The sequence below is a fragment of the Ptychodera flava genome, chromosome 2 (assembly GCF_041260155.1).
Source record: "Ptychodera flava strain L36383 chromosome 2, AS_Pfla_20210202, whole genome shotgun sequence".
NCBI lineage: Eukaryota > Metazoa > Hemichordata > Enteropneusta > Ptychoderidae > Ptychodera > Ptychodera flava.
The window spans coordinates 36,391,310-36,413,660 of record NC_091929.1 but is presented as its reverse complement, the minus strand read 5'-3'; the positions used below and the strand labels follow the sequence as shown (position 1 = coordinate 36,413,660).

At 35.4% G+C, this 22,351-nt stretch overlaps 1 protein-coding gene and 1 long non-coding RNA gene across 3 annotated transcripts in view; both read left to right on the top strand.

Moving 5' to 3' along the window:
* The window catches only part of LOC139119874 (arylsulfatase B-like), a 269,229-nt gene that overhangs the window by 112,718 nt on the left and 134,160 nt on the right, over nt 1–22,351 (top strand). The window lies entirely within an intron of this gene.
* Nucleotides 13,865–14,705, top strand: LOC139148225 (uncharacterized). The gene is made up of 2 exons (XR_011555899.1): nt 13,865–14,164; nt 14,427–14,705. It is a non-coding gene; the product is annotated as an uncharacterized lncRNA (long non-coding RNA).

Genomic DNA, 22,351 nt, shown 5'->3' with positions numbered 1-22,351 from the left:
TGAAGATTAAATTGCGATTTTTGCAAAATCCAAGATGGCGGCCAAATCACGTGACCGATCCAAATGTCTTTTGCAAACTTGAAAGAGACCACACTTAAGATGTTACATGTCAAATTTTAGTCGAATCCGTGTGTTGGTTCTGGAAAAGAAGACTTTTAAAGATTAAATCACGATTTTCTCAAAATCCAATATGGCGGCCAAATCACGTGACCGATCAACACGTCTTTCGCAAACTTGAAAGAGATCACTCTAAGGATGACATGAGCAAAATTTCAGCCCAATCGTTTGTGTTGGTTCTGGAGAAGAAGATTTTTAAAGATTAAAATGGTATTTTTCGAAAATCCAATATGGCGGCCAAGGTCATGTGACCGCATGCAATTTTATTTGCCAATTCTTAAGACCTTAGGTCATGCTTGCTATATAAAAAATTTCAAACTGACTAGACCCCTAGGTCAGCAGGAAAAGCCATTTTTAGGTTTTCGGAAAATCCAATATGGCCGCCAGGTCAAATGACCAATCAAATTTTAAGGATAATATGCACGAGTACCCATAAGTAGCTATTAGCACTGCAAGTTTAAGAAGTTTATGTCATGCTGTTTCTTAGATCAAGAGTGACAAAAAAGTGACAGTAGAAGAGAAGATGAGGAAGAAGAATAATATTGAACTCCAGTAAAACCAATAGGGGCCGACGCTGGTAGGCTTGGCCCCTAATTACTATGCATGTTAATTTTTAATTTTGTTCAGCTGTCATCCACATTTTGTACACATTGTTTTATGTACTACATCATGTTTTCTGACAAATATGTCATGGCGGTTACTGGTTCATGACTAAACAGTTCTTTACACATACTACTTCACTTCTTTGTTTGATGAATTAGGTCTTTAGGCTGTGAACTTGAATTGTGTAATAAATTCCAATGTATAAAGTCATAAGATGTTTTTACTAGTTAAATTATAATTTCCGAATTTCTAACTTTAGCAGTTATGTGTGTTACGGTAACATTGTTTGCAATCGGCAAACGTCAAGAGATAACCATTCGGTTGTTAATCTTTAATAGCTTATTGACAAACTGTGTCCTCGATGCATACATAAAAATGATCTTGCCAGTAGCTATAAATATTTAATCATGTATTGATTTGTACCTGCCTCACTTCTATTTTACTGCTTTGCTAACTGAGCATAAGGAGTCAAATATAATGCCAAATCCAAGAAATGTTTTTAGGCGATTTCGGCAAAACCGAGCAACTTTGTTGGTAGGAAAAGTCTATGAACTAAAGTTAAAAGAGTCCAGGCATGGTTGCGTCTAGTGTTTACATTACATTTGCATATGTGTTTGGAAGGTAGCGAGGAACGAAAATTTTGTGCAACGGTCGTTTTAGTATCAACAATTAATAGTCTATGTTGCTGACGAAGGTGCCTGTCTCCTATGAATTTTAATAAAGAACGAATGCGCAATAAAGAACAAATGACTCAATTATTAACAATCATTCGAATTTAAAACTTATGGTCAATGAAGAGATATGCATAATTCACATTATTTGATTTATAGTGTATCCAGACTGGCTTACAACATTATAAAACCGGCAAACAAAATGGCTTTCCCTTCACATACGATGTCACTGAGAAATATAAATTGAAGAGTAGTGAGAAAGATAACATGGCAGGTTATACGTATTACAGGTATTATGGATATAATTACTTTTTGATATTATATGATAGTATGATTAGTCTTCTATTGTTTCGTAATACACATTCACGGTTTGTAGTCATTCAGAGACGGATGATAAGTTAAGAAATGTCTATTGTATTGCTTTGCAATGCTGGCTATATACAAATACACTGTAAACTGAAGTGTTCAAGGACAGAACACCAATTAAACGCCTTTTTGTAACAATTTTTGAACGCGTCTACACGTTCAGAAATTTAACACTACGTGTTCAACCAACGTTCAATTTTTGAACACACGTGTGCAGATTTTGAACACACTGGTGTTCCAGATCTTAACACACGTTGCACATGAAATTTGTTCAAACAATTGAACGCATTTACGCGTTCAAAGGGCTGTAACACTTTTTGAACGCATGGACGCCGTGCAACGATAAGTGTGTTAAAGGCTAGAACACGTGATGCAGGCTTGTTGAACACCTTTAATTTTGGGAGTTCAGGGGTGTTCAAGCCTTGAAATAACATTACAGACCACTGATATTCAGTAAAATTATTTTATTCTAAAAATACACAAAAAATTCCTAGAGTAAAATACAATAATTTACTGTAAAATGGGCAAATAAACATGGCCACTTTGCATGTTTAACACCCTTCTATCAAAAACATTAGCAATAAAAAATCCCCATAAACACTGTAGATCGTTTTAAAAATATGAACAAATTAAGGAAAAAATACGTTTCTCTTAAATGTTGTGGATTACGCTTTATGTTGATACTTGTTTAAAACGTACAAAAAATCTGAAAATGTTCAAAATTTTGGCTTACTCATTGTGTTGAGAACCGTTATGAGTATGAAATGCATACTTCAGTTTAGTAAGATGGTTTCTGAAAGACATTTCTTTTTGTATAGACAATTGTACATTTTGAAGAAAAAAAGTTTGTCAAGGCTTCTCTAGTGCACATGGTATATAGTTGTCCACACTAAAGTAAACACAACATGTCAAGTTGTCAAAGTGTCACAGTAAGGCACAACATGCAGAAAGTGGGAGAAGTGGGTCCTTGGCAGGGTAAAACCTATTTCCTTTTCCAACAAAGTCCTTCATAAACAAAAAGGTTTGTTTGTTTTTAATATCTTTAAATAAACACTGAAATAAATCGGTGACATTTCAAAAATCTACTTCTCAGAAATAAAAAACATATTCGTAAAGACCTTTCAAATTCTGGTGTACCCTGCTATTAATATTTATACAATTTTTTACCAAAAATGGTGAAATCACCTCAATTTCATCATAACTTGAATATATCACATTCTGGTAATCCCTAATTTCTTAAAAATGTCATAAATATCTTAAATGTCTTAAATAATAAAAATGCAAATTTCTGCATAATTTGTTGAACAATCTGAAAACAGCTCTCAGTAGAGCCTTATGTCCTAAATATCAAAGCTGTTCAATTAACAGTTTTGGAGAAGATTTTTTAAAGTTTTTTTTGACCAAAAATAACAAAAATTGCCATGAAATACAAAAATTTGAAAATTTCATCACAACCAGCACAAATTTTACGAAGGTCATTTTTAGGGACATTGTTTACCTAAATATTGAGGACGTCAAAAAAGAGCAAAATTGGGCTAAAAATATAATTTGCATATTTCATCAGAATTTGAACATATCTGATTAGGGTAATCCCTGAGGACCTGTAATCCATATATTAAAGGATTCGTACAGGCTGTTTTGAAGAAAAACCTTGGGATGTACAAATTTGAGGACAATGCTACACATCCACCTATTTAGCTGACAGCAAAGCTAAAAACCAGTTGCTAAGAACAAGAGACGTGTTGAGCTACAATACAAAATAATCTTAGGTTTGATAGCAGGCTATGATCTTAGAACTAAATGTTACAGGGGCATAAGCTTCCAAAGACGTGAAGTCTCCTTCATCAGATGCAAGGGGGAATGAAAAATTGAAGCAGAAAGTGACAGAAAATTCAGAGTGAAAATTTTAGAAAATTCTGTAATTCAGATTGGACAATTTTACTCTGAATTTTCTGTCGCTTTCAGCTTTAATTTTTCATTCCACCCTTCATCTGATAAGGGAGACTACACGTCTGTGAAAGCTTATTCTCCAGCAACATTAGTTGATCATATCATGCTACCAAAGCTTAGATTAATGCAGAAAAAAATACTGAAACTTATCAAAATTCAGTTACTGACCCTTGGAAGTTTAAATCTACATTAGAGATGAACTGAGGTTCTCAAGCTTGTTTCCAGACAGCTACCTGTACACTCATCTTCTTCATTATCTGTACCACCAGCTTCTGTAACAACTCTTCGATTTTCAGTTAAATCCAACTTTTTACATCCTGAAAAGTAATGCAACAATAGGTAATATGGTGAGATGAGACTTTAAATGAAAGACAAGGGGCTGATTAGGTTAAGGAAAAGGGGAGACTTTCATATACAGTGCCTCTTTTCAATACTGTCACAAGTATTTGCTTCTTCTTTTATAATATCTGATCAAAAAACAACACAAAAAAACAAAAAACAAACTCTCATATGATGAAACAATACGTTGTCTACTCTACGATTTTAATTGATGTTTTACATGCGATTTTCTCCACCAATAAAATGTGTTAGCTGTGTTTACGCAACGGTACTATGCAAGGCGTATCGATTTCGTTTAGGTCAAGGGTATCGCTACAGTTATGTTGCGTTGACCCTTGACCCGAGTGAGATTGATCGATAGGCAAAGGCGAAAAGTACCACTGCGTATTCACAGCTAATATTGACTTCGTGCCGACATGATAAAGACATGTCATGTAAAGTATTGGTAAGCCACTCAGATGTCTTCTTTGGTCAACCAAAAGCAACAGCCTAATAGAATGTTGCATCAGTGTCATTGCAGTGTTTCTTACGAGTTCTAGCGAACATTAAAGAAGCTGTCAAGCATATGGTCTTCATATGAAAGAGTGGCTGATTGATGGCATTGAGATGTAACATGATCAAGAGAGTGAATTAGGAATTTTTTCACACAGAAACGTTTCGTACGCAAGTTGAATGTAAAATATTAGATTGTCAAACGTGTTGATCCAAGTCCAGTTGCATCCAATTGCTTTGCATTTTAGTATTAAGCAATGCTCGTACAACGAAACTTGCGTTTTAATGGTGGCCCTATTACTAAAGGATTTTGCTTGTTTCCCTGTGCAATATTTCAAAATTTACCAGCATGGTGCAATACAAGAAGTGACGTTTAACTTTGAGATGGTCTATAAAAATTTACGGCATCAGTAATTATTAATTCAATTTTGTCAAGGCAGCGTTGACACCATTACTGCCACGTCAGACCTTCGACTTCCTCTTCGGCAACCCAAACCATGCTAATTTTACATTTGTCACTTTAATCCGAAGAGTGAAGAGTATCGAAATTTGCATTGAACGTCATGTAGTAAGTGTTTAAGTCTTTGACCAGGCATTATCTAATCAAATGTACTGGCTTAGATGTGTACAATAAATTATCAAAGGAATACACATTATAGTTAAGTATGGTTAACGGTTGCACTGCAGTTCATTTTAAAAAAAAAAACATGATCGCCGATCAAGAATCTTGCCGGTTGTGGTCACAAGTGTGTCAGAAATTACTTTCCAATTTCAAGTTGAAAACATGTAGAACAGTCAAGCGTTAAAGTGAGCATTTCATCCACAAGTGGCAGAGGCAGATACACATAAAAACACGGTGATATGTTGACTGACACACAATGAGTAGCGGCTTTCAAATAGTATGGTAAGAGCTTATTGACAAATATCAACGTTCAAAGTATGTTTCAAGTAATGTTTGTGCACACATACAATTCAATGACATGTTTACTTATTCCATAATTTTCTATGTCAAGAAACCATATATTTTTCTTGGTGCAGGCCAGGCCAGACCATAGCCCTTACTGGTTGACAACTGCACTACGCATCGAAGAAAATGACCGAACGAAGGGATATCGTAGATATATTTGAAGAATTGAAGATGAGTGAATTCAAACGAGCTAAAGGCGTGTTGACTGATCTTGGCGTTAAAGGTGGACGTATTGAGAAAGTGAAAGACGCAGATGATATGGCAGATCTAATCATAGGTCACTTCCATGGTCCACAGAGGAATAAGGTCATTCGTGATATTCTTCAGACAATTAATCGTCTAGATCTCATGGACAAGTATAGCAAAATTTTGACAGTGAGTGCTCTAATAACTCCATCGCATGCGCGCAGTCTTCATTGAGCGTATATCCTATAACATGCTTAAATACGAGCCATGTGTGAGCCACACCACCTTACATTATTGATTATCCTACACTGTAAAAATAGCGGACGCTAGACGCGTCTTTACGCGTTCAAAATGTACATGTCGGTGTTCAAATTTGAACGGCTAGTGTTCAAATTGTTAACACTAGTGTTCATATTATTAACAATGATGTTCTAAGCCTGAACACGATGTGTTAACAACCATCTCCTTCAAGTGTTCAAAAACTCAGCATCACAGAAATTTTACAATACTCTGAAACAGTTAACAATTTTTTTGTGTTTTTTCCTTTACAATGGCTATATTAACTTTACTACTGCCTCGCTGTCCGGCATACGTACACGGATTTTGGTATGACAAATTTCACACTAAGTGAAAAATATTTCCGGTCTACAATTGCTGAAAGCATGTTTTTTCTAAAAAAGGAAGTATAAAAATAATTTTACACGTTTATTACTGGTTGAAATTTTGAAAATTTGAAAAGAAAATCAGAAAACCAGCATGAACGTTTTAATTTTAAGATCGGCGTACAGAGACGTTCTACTTCTAAACACTTGGTGTTCATGTTGGTGCCTTTTCTTATCCCATGATGCATCAAAACGGAAGTTGCGACATTTTTCTTGTAAGCGCACGCTGAAGTCGTGATCGTGCGGAAACAAGACCAGAAAGGGTAAGTTATCTCTCCAAAATAGTGAAAGGTTTTAGATTTGAAGCATCTGTATTATTATCCTTTGAAATTAAGTGTATTGTACTATGAATAGCTTAACTACGTGAGAAACCTTATTTCTTTCAGTGGCTGGTATACCAACAACTAGCTGTGAATACTCAGTGGTACTTTTGGCCATGGCCTATCGATCGATCTCACTCGGGTCAAGGGTCATCGCAACACACTGCAGCGATAACCCTTGACCTGAGCGCGATCGATACGCCTTGCATAGTACCGCTGCGTAATTACAGCTAACACATGTTTTTTAGTAGACACAATCGCAAGTAAACATCAATTAAACATGATCGTAGAGTATACAATGTTTCAGCATATGAGAGTTTGGCTTTTTATTTGAATCAGTTGATGACAAGAATAAGCAAATATTTTGTAACAGTATTGAAAAGAGGCTCCCCTCAGCCCCTTGTCTTTCATAGAAAGTCTCTTCTCGCCATATCACCTATTGTTGCATTATTTTCAGGATGTAAAATAATGGACTTAACTGAAAATCGAAGAGTTGTTACAGAAGAGGTAGCTGTCTGGAACCAAGCTTGAGAACCCCAATTCATCTCTTATGTAGATTTAAACTTTCAAGGGTCAGTAACTGAATTTTGATAAGTTTCTGTAGCATGCTATGATCAACTGAATGTTGCCGGAGAATAAGCTTTCACAGACGTGTAGTCTCCCTCATCAGATGCAAGGGTGGAATGAAAAATTAAAGCTGAAAGCGACAGAAAATTCAGAGTAAAAATGTCCACTCTGAATTACTGAATTTTCTGAAATTTTCACTCTCAATTTTCTGTCTCTTTCTGCTTCAATTTTTCATTCCCCCTTGCATTTGATGAAGGAGACTTCACGTTTTTGAAAGCTTATGGCCCTGCAACATTTAGTTGATCGCAGCCTGCTATCAAACCTTAGATTATTTTGTATTGTAGCTCAACGCGTTTCTTGTTCTTAGCAACTGGATTTTTAGCTCTGCTGTCAGCTAAATAAGTGGATGTGTAGCATTGTACTCAAATTTGTACATAACAAGGTTTTTCTTCAAAACAGCCTGTACGAATCCTTTAATATTTGGATTACAGGTTCCCAGGGATTACCCTTATCAGATATGTTTAAATTATGATGAAATATGCAAATTTATGTTTTTGAGGCTGATTTTGCTATTTTTTTTGGTAAAAATCTTCTTCTCTTTTACTGAAGTCTTCAATATTTGGTAAACATGTCCCTAATAATGACCTTAGTCAAATTTGTGCTAACTGTGATGAAATATTCAAATTTTTATATTTCATGGCATTCTTTGTAATTTTTGGCCAAAAATCTTTAAAAACTCTTCTTCAAACTTCTAATTCAACTGCTTTGATATTTAGGACATAGATCTCTACTGATAGCCTTTTACAGATTGTTCAAATTATGGACAAATTTGCAACTTTGTATTTTTAAGACATTAAAGACATTTCAGATATTTTTAAGATATTAGGGATTACCAGAATGTGATATATTAAAGTTAAGATGAAATCTACGTTTTCTTTTATTTCAGGGCGATTTTTACCATTTTTGGTAAAAAAATGTATAAAAATTAATAGCAGGGTACACCAGAATTTGAAATGGCTTTACGAATATCTTATTAATTTCTGAGAAGTAGACATGACGGAAAGGCCACATTAAAAACTGTGCCTGCTTTTCAGCACTTGGATATCAGCAAATTATCAGGGGATTATATCTCATATCTTGATAATGGTCATCTACGCTATCTATAGAGTACACAGTTCTCTCAAGGACCGGATATTTTCAAGGTGATTATCTGTGTCTCACTCACATCCTGTACACCGGTGTGCCATTGTGTCACTAGAGATGTAGTGGAGGGACGGTGGTCTCCTAAATCAATCTTTTCAGTATGACAAAAGAACTACTGCTTAGGTTCTCCTTCACAGTGAGAATACCAATCAACACATTCTCCGTGCAACAAAAGACCAAGCATGTGATTCTTTTTAAGCCATGTTTATCTTAATTCATTAAAACATGCAACTTTGAAATGTTGCAAAATTTGACTTGAGTACTGAAAATCCTGAATCCAAAATATTGAATGAGTTTTGGTTGTTAATACTGAATATTCAGAGTACAAAAAATGGCAGTTTGTCAGTTGTTAAGTACTAAAATGTTGAGTAAAAGGCAATTATTTATGGTTACTGCTGAAAATTCTAAGTTACACAAAGCAATATGTTTTTGCTTGTTATGTACTGAAAAAGCAAAGTACGAAAGACAGTGTATTCATTGTTACATATTAAAAATGCCGAGTTAAAAAAGAAGACATATTTTAATGTCAAGTACTGAAAGTCCTGAGTTAAAATCCGGGTAGCTTATTAGTTATTACGTACTAAAAATGCAGATTACAAAAATGAAGTAGTTTATTAGCCATTAAGATCTGAGTATAAATCACTTTGATTGTTCATTCAAAATCTGTAAATTTTATGCAGAAGACGGTGATCAAGTTAAAAAAAACTAACAACTAGACTAAAAAAACCACTAAACTTCAACAAATCTACACCTACATCACAACTGCTGAAAAGTTAGCAAAATTACAGCAGTCTTTTAGCCTTAGGTATCAAAATTAAAATCAGGAAAATAAATGTAAGAACATGTTTGGTGATGATGATGTAGAAATACAATGCAAACATATTAGACAATGTTGATCATTAATGTTTAACAAATAATATTAAAAATACATCCTAAAATGGATATGAAACATAATGCAGTGTTACAAAATACAACACACTCTGTAGCACTCCCAAAAAGCACACTGAGCAATGAACGAAGAAACAAAACCTTAGATTTAAAACCTGAGATAACTTGCACAAACAAGAGTAACAGTACTTGGAAATAGAAGCAGACTGCATAGTACAGTTCTATCTCGCTATATTACTTAGTGCTATCAAGTTAAAACAGTGTAGGCAAAATAACTGGTAGGCACACAAAGCATGTCTTTTATACTGTACAGAAACATGGGCATGATAAAATTGTCAAATTTTGAAAAGGTGTGTGCTTCCATGTTGCTACCATAACTGAATTGTTCCTTTTTTGCTATTATACCACTCAATCATTGAAAACTTATATTCGACATTTTTTTCTTGTACCTTGGAGAGCTATCCATATTGTACCTTTTTAAGATGCGTGAACTCCTAACAAATGTGGAGTAGTTTTTATCAGTTTCTATACTTGCAAAGCTGCTATTACATTCTTCGATGCATTTTCTTGATTTCCGCAGTAATATTGTGTTTGCTGTTAGCAGTTGTATGATGATAAAGCAACTGTTGACACTGGAGTTGTGATGGTAGCCGTTATCCAGAACAGGAAGGGCCATCTTTCCCGGTCTTGATACTATTACATGAAAATGTAATTCCTACCATAGTGTAGAGGTTGCCACACTTGATCACTGTGCCATTTTCACTGATTTCTGCCTCCAAGATTAGACCATCTTGGATGACCTCTGTGACCTCAGGAGACTGATTTGCAATAGTTGTTCCATACAGCTCTGTGCTTGTAAAACATTAAAGCTTTCTTTTGGGTCAGTTTGCTCTGCAGCCACTGCAATTTGTAAAGTGTACAGAAATTGTTATTGATCATAAACAATTAGAATTTTACAGTCATACAGTATGTAAGCAGTATTGCGAGTACTATAGGTGTTATTTTCATAAATATTAAACACAGCGATTAACATGGAGTGATGTTCAACAAGCAAGTCTAGTACTCTACATGTCGGGTCTGAAAAACTTGCCACCAGTATATATTGCTCCGACAAGTATGCTCTTCATGTATACAGGTAGTGTACATGTTTGTTTCATCAAGACAAAAGTTTCCAGGTCACTTAGCGAGGGCAGATGTAGTTTCACAAAGATATATAGGTATAGCGTATATAGGTAAAAATTATGATGTAATGTTTGATGAGAATGACTAATTATCCAATAATAACGACGCCAAACCCCCGAAAGAGGTGACTCAAAGTAATTTACAGTATTTGAATCATATATACCAGTTAGAATAAGCTTATGTGAAATTAAACACATCCCCTCCCAGAAATTTCAACCACCTCCAGCCTCTAAGAAAATGGTACTAGCCCACTGTTGAACGTCAAACTACCATTGAATAAATAAGATTGCCAACACTTTCTTTACATTGTCACTATCAGGGTCACTACACTTACGGTAGTCAGTTTGGGAATGGTTTTCTACTTAGGTCAAGAATATCGTGATTAAAATAACCAGTATATGAGTTACAAACTCATTTTGAAAGGCAAACTGCAACCGCTGAGTCAGGCCAATGCCCTATAGTGAGCGCAATATTCAACATTGCCACACAGATTACATAACTAGTCAAACATCAATGCTTGGGATCGACACACTAGGCGATAACTGTAGGCAATTTTGCATTTCAATGCATACTACATTTACTAACCAGTCTTGTATCTCCGTCAACATGGGATTAAGAATATGCAAGGTTTGATGTAATTACACAGTCACAAAGCAGCCTACTAATATTATTGTCAGGGTCAGCTATACCAAGCTTGGGTCGAGTGAATGTCCCATCCATATGTCGGTGTCAGATAAATCACTAATTACAAAACTTTATTTATATGCAAATGAGCTGTCAATTAACTTGACACTGCTCAATGCTTCATGGGACAATTAGATATCCATCAGATCAACATTTGTAGCACGTTTTATTTAATTTAATGCTGTAATTTTAGAGGTATGTCACTATTACTAAGTTCATTAAATATGCAAATAACCCCATATTAACTTGACACTGTTCAATAATAAATAGCACAATTAAATATTTATCAAATGAATATCTGTAGCACGTTTACAAAATTTGGTGCCGTAATTTCAGAGTTATATACCTAATTACAAAGTTTATTAAATATGCAAATGAACCCTTAATTAACTTTACACTACTAAATACTTTACAACACAGTTAGATATCTGTCAGATCAGGATATTCAGCAGTTTTCATCACATTTGATGCAGTTATTTCGGAGTTATATGACTACTTATAAAACTTCATGAAATATGCAAATGAGCTAATTATTAACTTGACACTGTTCAATGCTTCTCAGTACAATAAGATATTTATCAGATCAACATCTGTAGCAAGTTTCATCTAATTTAACGCTGTAATTTTGGAGTAATATTACTAATTACAAAGTTCATTAAATATGCAAATAGAACCTTAATTAACTTCACTTAAGTAAATGCTCTACACCACAATTAGATATCTGTCGGATCAGTATCTGCAGCAGATTTCATAACATTTGGTGCAGTTATTTTGGAGTTATATCACTAATTACAAAACTTCATAATATATGCAATGACCTATTTGTTAACTTGACACTGCCAAATGCTTCTCAGTACAATTAGATATTTATCAAAACAATATCTGTACCCAATTTCAAAGACTTGGGTGCAGTAATTTCAGAGTTATATACCTAATTACAAAGTTCATTAAATATGCAAATGAACCTTAATTAATTTCATACTACTGAATGCTTTACACTACAGTTAATATCAGTCGGATCAGTATCTGCAGCAAAGTTCATCACATTTGGTGAAGTGATATCGAAGTTATATGACTAATTACAAAACTTCATAAATATGCAAATGACCTATTTATTAACTTGACACTGTCCGATGCTTCTAAGTATAATTAGATATATATCCAAGTATCATCAAGTTTGGTGCAGGAATTTCAGAGTTATCTCACTAATAACAAAAGTTCATTAAATATGCAATGAGAAGGCTAATTGACATGACACTCACAGTATCATCATAATGTTCTTAGATTGTCATCTGTGAAAAGTTTCATGAAATTTTGTGCAGAATTTCTTGATATATGTCTACACTGTCATTACCGTCTCCATAGGGAAACCATTGTACGGAAAAAAACGATATTGCATAACTTCATTAATATGCAAGCCACACTAACCAAAATCTAATCAGTTCTTGCAAGTAGCATATGGTACCTGTGTACCAAATCTGACTTGAATCCGTTCAGGCGTTTTTGAGTTATCGTGTAAACAGACAGACAGACACACACACACACACACTAACACACTAACACACACACACGGACAGACAGACAGACATCGCTATGACAATAGCCCACGTGTTTACACACGTGAGCTAAAAATGGAGTATGCATTTCATACATATACGTGTTTTCAACACAATAAGTAAGCCAAATTGTGAGCTTTTTCAGATGAGTTTTGTACGTTTTAAACAAGTATGAACATAAAACGTAATCCACAATATTTAAGTAAAACCAGTTTTGTCATTACTTTGTTCATATTTTTTAAAACGATCTACAGTGTTTATGGGGATTTTTTATTGCTTATGTTTTTGATAGGAGTGTGTTAATACCGTTGGTAGTTTCCTCTGACAAACTTTACATACAAAGTAGCAATATTTATTTGCCCATTTTACACTAAATTATTGTATTTTACCGTATATCTGTTTTGTGTATCTTTAGAATAAAATAATTTTACTGAATATCAGTGGTCTGTCATGTTATTTCCAGGTTTGAACACCCCCTGAACGCCAAATATTAAAGGTGTTCAACAAGCGCGCATCATGTGTTCTAGCCTTTAAGTTTAACACACTTATCGTTGAACGGCGTCCATGCGTTCAAAAAGTGTTACAGCCCTTTGAACGCGTAAATGCGTTCAATTTTTTTAACACATTTCATGTGCAACGAGTGTTCTGATATGGAACACCATGGTGTTCAATATAATGTCTGATGACCACGTAGCGTTCAAAATCTGCACACGTGTGTTCAAAAATTGAACGTTGGTTGAACACGTAGTGTTAAATTTCTGAACGTCCAGACGCGTTCAAAAAGTGTTACAAAAAGGCTTTAATTGGTGTTCCATCCTTTAACACTTAACTTTACAGTGTACTTGTTGAACATTGTCAATACAAAGGTGCATAAAGACCATTTCATTCCTACTTCCTGGAGGTCAAGATGATCATCAAAATTAATATTTTACACTAAGATGAAATTAGTATTTCTGTATTATTCTATTTAAAGTCTCACCCCAGTATGTTATATTGCGTAATTATGATAATAGTAAAATCAAATCTCCTCAAATTGAAAATTATACACCTTTTTAAATATTTTGTCAGGTCATTAAAAGTAATACATATTCTTATTTTAAACGATACAGCAAATCAACATGTCTCAGTCGCCAAGCGCAAGGAACTCTTTGAGGAACTCAATAATATGCTTGGTCGTGAAGAGGAGGACAAATTGCGGCGTTTATTAGAAAGAAACCAACTTGGAAAAAGGGAATTAGAAGACCTGAGAAACGTCGCCGACATTCTAGACAGGTTGGATGAAAAGGGTTTCTTCAAGGATGATTTCAAGTTGCTCAAAGACCTGTTGATTCGAATTCACAGGAGTCCACTGATAGAACTTGTCGAGGAATATGAACAAGGCAAAAAATAAGAAGGCACATGCATTCCGAAGGTACAAATAACCCTGTTGATATAAAAAAATTTAGCGAAAAACTGCCTTATTTCCATGAATACAGACATTGAAAGTGTGTTTTAAAACAAAAAAACTTCGATATGGTATTCGTTAGCCGGAATGTGTTTTATCATGTTACTTCACCTTCAAAGTTTGGTCTGTATCAATAACGCTGTAACATAAGGAGTGAACAAATTAAGCAATTTAAATAAAAAAACCTTGTGAGCAAGAACTAACCATGCAGTATTCCATTCCATTTCAGGTTGACAGTAAGAACATTGCGCTACATCACCTTTGGTCAGCTGATATCTACTCTTGTCCGGATCACAGAATTTCACTACACGGCTTTCTCTTAGTTAGTATTCCAAAGGACAAGTTATCATTGTTTCATTATTGTTAGACTCCATTCAATAGTTGATCTATTTAGAAAACGTGTCATTAACAGTCACTAGTTTAAAGCAATTTTGTATAAAATAATGGCTTGTCGTTTGCGCAAAACCCTCCATAGACAAATGAAATAAAAGGCATATTATCTACGATACATGACTTGATTTGCGATCTTGTAGCACGACTGTGACTTACAAACGTCAATATGTGAATAGTTTGCAAAACGAGTAAAATACAGAAGATAGTAACATGATCATCGACGGTTAAACATGGATAATCCTTCTGAGTTTCATGGTTCATTTTGCTTATACAATGCGGGGAAACGCTTGAACAAAAAACATGTGAGAGAGAGAGAGATGAGAGAGAGAGAGAGAGAGAGAGAGAGAGAGAAGAGAGAGAGAGAGAGAGAGAGAGAGAGAGAGAGAGAGAGAGAGAGAGAGAGAGAGAGGGAGAGAGAGAGGGGGAGAGTGTTTGTGTGTGTGTCTAGAATCTGATTCATGACTCTCAGTGTGCAATTACTTTATAATGCAGTGTGCCCGGATGCAAAAGGTGTGTAAACTATTTCATCTCTGGTTGACTAGGAGTCATAGTACAAAAGTCATTAGCAAACACATGCTAAAACGTCCCTGCTCTTTAAAATTGTGTAACAACGGTTGCCGCAATGCCCCGTGCAGTCGACCGGGACATTAAAAACGGACTCGAAAATGAAGTTATTCCTGAAATTGCAACAATTATCGATCACCTGCAGTTAGCCATAGACTGGCAGCCGCGATGAAGATACCATTGACATGCAGCAGGGCTCTCATTCACTACATATCAACTGTGAATTATGTATAGCGGTGTTAAATGCGCTTGATCTGACACTTACATTTTCATTCTTGACGATGAGTGTACAGTTCATTTATAGCAAATGTAGGACGGGCGTTGAATAGGTGTTCTTTATGATGACTGCACTTCGACAAGATATTTTAAGTTTTAACATGGGTGTATGCCTTCATTCTCTCCTAAACACCGTGTGAACATACCGCATAAAATGTCAGTTGCAAAATGTAACAAAAAAAGGTATGCAAACGAATATAAACGTAAGCAGTATCAACACAAATGAAATGCTGAATACATCTAAATAATTCTATACAATGCTTATAGTAACCGTCTTCTCTTAGTAGAGTTTACCCTTGCTTCGATTCAGGAATGTTGGAAAAAGTTACCAGTTGATGTAGTTCTATGCTTGAAAGCAAGACTTCGTTATATTGGAGTTCGCATAAAATGAATCTGCCAATTTTGAAAAATGTCGGATAAATCTTTCTCTTCTCAACAAATGATAAGTTTGTTTGAACTGCTGTATTTACATTTTAATTCCCCTAAAACGGATAGAGTATTCAGTATTTTCGCTCAAGAAATGTTCCTTCATGTAAAAATGCATGTTTTTATGGGAAAAGGATTTTCATGTCAAGCAAATCGACACCTTAAGTGCAGTCTTTGCCTAACAGGGAGCCATAAATAATGCGAATAGGACAAGCTATCTGTGAATAAATATTGAAAGCTTTATGCTTCTTGATTATTTTTCGAGCTGCAGTTTCAAGTATAGCACGAGTTTTTACGCCCTCAACGACTAACTTTAGGCCCAAGGTAGGTCAAACATCAATCAGCATAATGCTTTACACATAAATAGCTAGTCCTCAGGCTTAAAACACGAGGACACATGAAAATTCTTTATTAATGTAAAAGTCAAGTTCAAAAGCAAAAAGAAGTTAAAGTCAAAGAAAAAGGAGTTAAGTAAAAGAAACAAGGAATCATAAAATAGCACACATCATTCTATTTTCATTTTCCCATTACTCTCTCATTTTAGTGTTATATATATATATATATATATATATATATATATATATATAAATAGATAGATAGATAGATAGATAGATAGATAAATAAACAAATATATTATGGCTGTCTGCGGTTAAGGCTTAACATGACATCCTTAACGAAGTCAAAGTCAAGATCTGTTACCGAAGACTTAAGTTGCTGCGATGAAATGCCGCAAGACGAAAGTAAAGTTCGTATTCTCTCGATTCAAAACTTTGGGTCAAATAATTTTAACATTTTTTATTTTTAAACTTAAAGTGTAACGAGTTTAGTTGAATGCATCGTGTATTGCATAGATGAACAAAGAAATAAATACACGATTGTTTAATTAGGAAAGTTTGCTCTCTCAAAAAAATTCAAACGAAATGCCATAGGATATCTGTGATTCACTGTTAATGTGTCAGCGATTCCTACTACATGATGCCGTTTGGTAATGACTTCTTACCGAACTGAACATATTCTTTTAGAATATAAGAGTATATGTGGTTTGATAAAATACACATTTACTGCCAATATACAATAAACAATATTTGCTAAATTATTCAGTTTGAAATTTCATCATGGCCATGTTCTTTCACGTTTTTTTTTAAAATTTGAATCATATAAATATTTTCTATCTTGATAAGCAATTTAATAGATTATTTACCGACTAGTTTGATCTGGACCGGCGCACAAAGTGGGTCACTTGATACTGACAGAACAGCGACGCGCAACACCACACTTGTGCTGAATACTCTGTTCAAATCGCCGCGCTCAACACAGTAATTACCTTCTGCTTGAAGAAACACTGTCAGGTAAGCTTTTTAGTCCTGTTTACAAGTGCATTCAAATGTTAAATGTACTACTTTACACTTATGGGTATAAAGCTAAAATCTGTGGTTAATATAGCAAGCCACTCACAAATAAACTACTGTGTTTGGTTCTTTTTTAAGAAAAGCTTACAGAAATGTACAATTGTCAATACAAATTATTAGCATTTAAAATGTGTGTTATCTGCTGATCTCTAAACAACCGAGGTAAAGCAGAAACTGTCTGTGGAGTTCCAAGACGTTGCGTCTGAGACGTGGGGAGACTAACAGGTACAAACAGTGAATTCAAAATACAAAATTTCCAAATGTTGACTCCACGTTTCTGAGATGTTGATTTCTTATTCTCTTTGCTGTTCAAAAACCCTGTTTTCCAAAAGAAATTGATTTTTTCGACAGTGAACTTACATTTTAATTAAAAGAAAGGAACATAAGCAAAGGACATTAACAAACTAGTTGAAGTGCACATTTACACTAAATGTTGTAATAAAAGTAAACAATGGGGTCTTGCAATTACGTATTATTGGGCGCTTTCCCCTGAAAATATTGCGGGTATGGAGGTATGAACAAAATGACTCTTTTTATAATAAATTGCTCGACAATGTATCTACGAATAGTTTCATTCGGAAAGACATTAATAGCGTAAATATCTTAAGCTTACTAACCTGTCCGATTTATGCAAAAGGAGCGAAGCTTTAATAAATATAAAGATTTGAACTTAATTTCGACTTAATCAATCTTATTTTTCGTACGAGAACTAAACAATGTCAGCTGTGTAAACGTGCGTGAGACTCAATGTTAATTGGTCTTAAGTGTTATGCTTCTGTAGTTTATAACTAACTGAGTTGTCTTCGGGAATACAACATATATTTTCTTCTTATTCTTCTATTGCCGATCTCTTGAAAGTGACTTAAGGTAGCTTTCCGCCTTTGTTTTGGTATTTTGAGATAAAAACACGATTTTTCTTTTATCCCTGAAAAGTATTCCTATAATATTGATCTTCCTTGTGTGTAGAATATCTTGGTCGTGAAGTTCCTGTTTTGGGGTGAAATTCTGGAATAAAATGTATGAGAGGCACAGGTTTACATTTTGGCATTTGAGACTACCGTTAAGTCTTGATTGACAAGGGATTACGCTAAGCAAGCAGCGTCACAGTATTCGCATGCACTTGGACAACATCCGCTGTGAAAATCCCATTAGCACCTACCGTTCACTGCGTGGGTCAAGACCATAGAGTGTACCTGGCGAAAGGTGGGTCTTACCGTTTTTCTCATAGGGGTGGCCGCTCCCAAAAGATCATAATTTATCGACACAATCGGACAAGGTCAGACTTATGACATTGTTGACGGTACAATTTCAGATTACAAAATGGCCCACACACTAAATGTTTTATCTGGGACATTTTTGTGCTTTTGTAAAAGCACCAGGAGTGGATAAGTTTCGTAATGTTAAACATCTTTGAAGAGGCTGTCCCGTATACATAAATGGTACGTTCCACTGGCGGCCTCAGTGACAGCGGGAACACTTGAATACCGCAACAGACACCCTTCACATCTTCAACATTCAAGCAACATTCGGCCTCTTTCGGCCGAAGTTTCGGCTTCTTTTGGCCCAAGACATTTCGACACCCCCGTTACAATTTATTTTTTTCCCTTCAAACTTATAAGTAACTGACAGACCAGTCATATTCATAAGCGTGACCTTTGCGTTCTGACCAGTATGACTTTTACAGTGCCGTTTAGGCGCCGCTTTTCAAACTTTGACAGTGTCGGCGGCTATTGCTATTGAAAATGATATGAAACTCTTTTCTCACGGTTTTTCACCATGTTCTCACAAACTTTAAAGCATGTGAATGCTGACACTATACTTCTCAGTGTTTTGATTTGTAACATTTGGCACGAGTTCCCCCAACCAGGTAGTGCCGAAACGTCTTTGGTCGCGTTGCCTAAACGTCTTGGCGTCGGAAATTGTGCGGCCGAAACGACTTTGCGCCAAAAGGTCTAGAAACCCGACATTGTCCGTTCGATGAGAATACTGAGTGAGTTGAACAATTTATGAATAAAAATGAACTTGAAGTACTTGGGATTAGAAAATACAAGGTGGAAACCAATTGCATGGGCTTCAAGACATCGACAGGAAATTTTCCCAAGGCAAAATACGTAGCGATGCAGAAATCACACGCCACAAAACAATAGCTGCTTTGGTTTGCAGACGTTTTGGCACAATGGCAGTGAACTGATAATGTCGAAGTCGTTTCAATCCCGCTGTCCCGTTTTTCCTTGTCCCATTTCGTTACCGACCTTGACAAGGTAAAAACATACGTCGACTAACAAATGTTCATCGTACACCGGACGAATGTGAATCAAATGATTTTATGGGAATGGACACGACAACATTGTTATCAGTTATCATGGCAGTAGCCAAAATGCTGCAGGACCGAAGACAAATTTCAATATGAATTTTACCGTCACAACGTAATAACGTAATCGCCCTGAGTTTTCATCAACATGTCATCATTGGTCGGTAAACCATTGAATGAGACGCTTACGGGCTAACTACTTGAATACAGTGCAAAACACCATCCTAATCCTGAAATTTACATGTAATGAAGACGGGTCTGATATCATATTCGCCTGGAATCGATGGTACTCATGTTGGATACGAACGACAGCAGAGAGTTTATGTGACGTATGACGCTTGACGAGCGGTCTATCGCATGCAACTTGCGCTTGATGAAATGACGTACTTTTCTCTATGTTCATGTTTTCTCAACTTCTCTCCTTTGACTTTTATGCCGCCGACAGGCGATTGGCTCATTTTAGCATAAATGACTCCAGAAACGATATTCACCCACGGAAATGCTGTACAGAGTGAGGACGAACTATTGTCTCAGAAATGCTCGTAGTTTGATTAGTGTTAATCGGTTTTCAAGGCGCGTCAAGATCTAAAAAATGGCTGCTCACTAGAATCCTCGGTTACTCTAACTGTAATGAATCACAGCATGGAGCTGTTCTTTTTATCTCCATGATCACAGACACCGCAAATGTACATCCACATACAAACGCAGATATTTTTGTTGTCAGCCAATACTGTTTTCCCTATACCACTCATCGGGCTCGCTTTCATTCCGCAGCCGTGAGTCGTTTCCGAGGTCGAATCGAATGCTGCCATAAACTTACACTGTAGTGTACGCTTGTCATGGAGGTAATAAGTCCAAGCGCTCGTGTAGACGGCATCGAGATGCCGTAGCAGTTCCGGCAGTTAGGTCGAACAGTTAATACTCTATTTAAACCTTACAACTAATCAGTCAACAGATTATGCATAATCCCTTCCCTGGCACTCCCCAAGTTTATTTACTCATCAGCTACTGTGTAGATTGCGCTCTAAAAAGAGTACAACGCTCCCAAAATTCACCCTTTTTAGCCTCATTTCGACCGTTGACACTGATTTCAATGAGTGAATATACTGTTGAAGTTGAACACTTTGATTTCACTATCTGGTTTTAGTGTTTTTTCGGTTGAGTACATTGTTTATTGCCATTCAAAAGGAAAAACCCGAACCAATTTACTAAATCGCCTTTTTCTCAGTTCGGCATTTTGTCACATTGCAGCACGTTCAAAAGAGTTAACTCGAGAACGCGTGAACGGAAGTTCACCAGATTTTCACAGACGTTTGTCAAGTAGGTTGTCTCCAAAACCGTGTCTCAGTTTCTTTATGAAGATTTTAAAGTCGAGTTATTGCTGCTTAATTAGGCGGCATTGTAAGACTAATCGTGGATAAACTTTGACTCAACGATGTGAAAAAACTAAGGCCTTTTTCAAAAATCTGAGACACGGTTTTGTAGCCAGTATTCTGAAGACCAATTGCCCGTTAACACCTACACAATAGCCCCTCTCCGCTCAGGCTTAAACTTTTTTACGTGAGACCACCCATTTTCTTTACACTTTCACTAAGATCTTCAAAAAAATTCATCGCACACTAATTTTCTCGATAAACAAAAAAAATCCATAGAAATAGCTTTCAGGTGATATATAATACTTGGGTAAAAGTACACATCTTGATGGCAAAATTTACGTTTGAAAATAGGTCGTCGCAAAGGCGGAAAGCTACCTTAAGTCGAATTTTGAGCGCTTAAGATTTTTTTTATTTATTATAGCCATATTAGTCATCTGATCATTATACGTTTTGTTACGATTGTTGTTTTTAACTATTTGTTAGTTAGTTAGTTAGTTATGATTGTGATGTCACTTTTCATTTTTTGCGTATAGTTTTCTTTTATATGTTAAGTTTTATTTTCAAGGTGCCCGTAAATGGGCTTTATGCCCGTTGGTCTACCTAAATTATAAATAAAATAATAAATAAATACGTGGGGATATTCGAACAAAAGCATTTTTCCTCCCTGATTAATGATATTGAGGAAACATAACATGTCGAAAAACGGCAAAATGAAAAACACATAGTTCGTCATAATTTTGCCTCATCATGATGTTGAAAACATATATCTGAAAAAAAATTCAATGCAAACTGTTCTTTTTGTAGCGCTATATCACAAATCTATCTCTTTTATTTTACTTACACACCAACATTTTGTGTAGTGCCTGCAATATCAATTAGTTGAAAGATTGAATTGAAGCGAGGAATATTAATAATTCTATTTTTATCATGGAAAGCTATCATGCAAATCTTTAGATGCGTTAAGTTGCGAAAGCATGTTCAAAGGTCAAATATGTGTTGTCATATTCGTTGCGATTAAAAAAAGCGCGCTTCACATGTATAATTAACATAAAAACTTTTCTTTCCTTCATTCCGTAACCGATTATTGGCAGTGTTTATTGCTTTCAGACACGGCTACAAAGCATGGCTCCTCTTTTTTCACTGCAATTCCATTGTACAAATCTCGTGAGCATTTGCTTGTTGTTGAAATATTAAAAATGGCAATTTTACTATGTAAATGAAATCATTCGTCGTGATCATGTGACAAAATAGCTGTACATTTTAAAGTATTTTTTTCTGAGACAGAGAAAGTTACCATATTATAATTTGATTTTCAGTCTAAATTTTCTGAGACACTGCGGTTACAAAAAGGGACAAAAGATACAGCAAACTTTGAAAAAATCAGTGACTTCAATATCTG